We start from the raw sequence: 3,462 nt of genomic DNA on the forward strand, positions 1-3,462 counted from the left end.
TCTAATCCTACACTTGAGCACACATGCATGCGGTATTGGAACAGTTTGTGTATGTTCCAGATGATGAATTCAATTCATTCATATTTCAACCCTCAATCAGCCTTAGTTTCTGTAGCGAGATTAACATTCTCACTCTCTGCCTCTCTCCTCAGATCATTGGCTATCATTTACACCTGCCACAATGGATGAATTTTTAAAACATGTAACTGGTGTAATTATAGACGTATAAATAAAATATCACATAAATTGTGTAGACTCTAATTCTTGGAGTTTGACTGAGAGTGTGTCAAGATCCATTTGTTCACATGGAGAAAATTAATACTGATGTGCAAAAGGCCAATGGCTGACTAATATCCATATAAAATTATCGTCATTCTAATTTGTTTCGCCAAAACGCATGTGAGAAGGTTCATGCCACTGCATTATGTAATTGTAACTCCAGGGTTCCTATATATATAGGGTTCCTATTATATATATATATATATATATATATATATATATATATATATATATATATATATATATATACAGTGAGGAAAATAAGTATTTGAACACCCAGCTATTTTGCAAGTTCTCCCACTTAGAAATCATGGAGGGGTCTGAAATTGTCATCGTAGGTGGATGTCCACTGTGAGAGACATACTCTAAAAAAAAATCCAGAAATCACAATGTATGATTTTTTAACTATTTATTTGTATGATACAGCTGCAAATAAGTATTTGAACACCTTAGAAAATCAATGTTAATATTTGGTACAGTAGCCTTTGTTTGCAATTACAGAGGTCAAACGTTTCCTGTAGTTTTTCACCAGGTTTGCACACACTGCAGGAGGGATTTTGGCCCACTCCTCCACACAGATCTTCTCTAGATCAGTCAGGTTTCTGGGCTGTCGCTGAGAAACACGGAGTTTGAGCTCCCTCCAAAGATTCTCTATTGGGTTTAGGTCTGGAGACTGGCTAGGCCACGCCAGAACCTTGATATGCTTCTTACAGAGCCACTCCTTGGTTATCCTGGCTGTGTGCTTCGGGTCATTGTCATGTTGGAAGACCCAGCCTCGACCCATCTTCAATGCTCTAACTGAGGGAAGGAGGTTGTTCCCCAAAATCTCGCAATACATGGCCCCGGTCATCCTCTCCTTAATACAGTGCAGTTGCCCTGTCCCATGTGCAGAAAAACACCCCCAAAGCATGATGCTACCACCCCCATGCTTCACAGTAGGGATGGTGTTCTTGGGATGGTACTCATCATTCTTCTTCCTCCAAACACGTTTAGTGGAATTATGACCAAAAAGTTCTATTTTGGTCTCATCTGAGCACATGACTTTCTCCTATGACTCCTCTGGATCATCCAAATGGTCATTGGCAAACTTAAGACGGGCCTTGACATGTGCTGGTTTAAGCAGGGGAACCTTCCGTGCCATGCATGATTTCAAACCATGACGTCGTGAATTACCAACAGTAACCTTGGAAACGGTGGTCCCAGCTCTTTTCAGGTCATTGACCAGCTCCTCCCGTGTAGTTCTGGGCTGATTTCTCACCTTTCTTAGGATCATTGAGACCCCACGAGGTGAGATCTTGCAATAGAGCCCCAGTCCGAGGGAGATTGACAGTCATGTTTAGCTTCTTCCATTTTCTAATGATTGCTCCAACAGTGGACCTTTTTTCACCAAGCTGCTTGGCAATTTCCCCGTAGCCCTTTCCAGCCTTGTGGAGGTGTACAATTTTGTCTCTAGTGTCTTTGGACAGCTCTTTGGTCTTGGCCATGTTAGTAGTTGGATTCTTACTGATTGTATGGGGTGGACAGGTGTCTTTATGCAGCTAACGACCTCAAACAGGTGCATCTAATTTAGGATAATAAATGGAGTGGAGGTGGACATTTTAAAGGCAGACTAACAGGTCTTTGAGGGTCAGAATTCTAGCTGATAGACAGGTGTTCAAATACTTATTTGCAGCTGTATCATACAAATAAATAGTTAAAAAATCATATATTGTGATTTCTGGATTTTTTTTTATTTAGATTATGTCTCTCACAGTGGACATGCACCTACAATGACAATTCAGACCCCTCCATGATTTCCAAGTGGGAGAACTTGCAAAATAGCAGGGTGTTCAAATACTTATTTTCCTCACTGTATATATATATATATATATATATATATATATATATATATATATATATATATATATATATATATATATATATATATATATATATATATATATATATATGTAAAGGGAATACTTAAATTGGTCTGTAAAGGCTTGGAAATGCTCTGCTGTAAAATATGTCCTTGGTTAAATAGAGCTTATGTAGACTCAAACTTTCTCTCATTAGTGATATCTGATTTTTTTGAGTGAGTCTGTCTTTTGAATCGATTATTTTTAATGAAACAGTTGAAACTATTTGCAAAATGGTTTGATGGGAACTGTTTTTGTTTTTAAAAACCATCATCACAAACCACTGGAATGGTCATGAAAACTCATGGGAATTCAATGATATTGAGCAAATTGTTCTTTTGAGTCTGCTCTTTTTAATGCATCAGTCAAATCGATTCACAGTACAGAATGATTGGTTAACAAATGGTCTGAAATTGAATGATTAAAAAAATCATGAACAAAGACTGAAAGACTGGAAAAGTGTGGTAAAGTCATGGTAAAATCCCTTTGGATAAAAGTGTGTGCTAAATGAATACTATAAATGTTGTTAGGAAATCATTATTTTACGCCAATTTACTTTAATGAAGTAAACTTCCAAATCAGTCAGGGCTGCGATTCCCAAAAGTGATGTTAGCACAAATGGTCTACATTTTACTTGGGATTACAATGCTTTTGGGAAACACAGCCCTGAATGATCTGTTAGTAAATCGGTCTGAAATTAAATGATTTTTAAAAATCCTTATCTACAAGTCATGACAATGTATTGAATTCTGAGTCAAGAATTCATTAGTCATTAAGGTTGGGTTGTAAAAGAAGGTTGGGTTGTACAACTTAACTCATTTAATGTAAATGTTAAAGGGACTGTGTGTAGGAATTTCTCCCATCTAGTGGTGAAATTGTATTTTGCATTCAAACGAATAATGCTCTCCAGCGCCTCACTTTTTCAAATGCGCGTTGCATCTACGGTAGCCGTTATGTACCAAAAAGCTATGACAGGATGTCTTATAATAGCACTTCGAGTTTTTCTTCGGGTGAACAGGTTTGTTATTTAAAACAAACTGAAACTTGAAACAACGAAAAAAAGAATGTTACAGTATGAATTACTGACTGTGAAAAACATTAACTATGGTAATTAGTAGTAATGCCTTATTTACTCGTTATATTTTTTGAAGTACGTGCATTGTTAGATATCATCATCATCATCATCATCATCATCATCATCAGCGCCTTCTCTAACGTTACTTTACTCAATAGCTGCTATTCATCAAAGAGCCTGTTTAACTTTTAACTATAAATGTTCTACTGT

The sequence above is a fragment of the Abramis brama genome (genome assembly GCF_963993115.1).
Source record: "Abramis brama genome assembly, chromosome: 18".
Taxonomy (NCBI): domain Eukaryota; kingdom Metazoa; phylum Chordata; class Actinopteri; order Cypriniformes; family Leuciscidae; genus Abramis; species Abramis brama.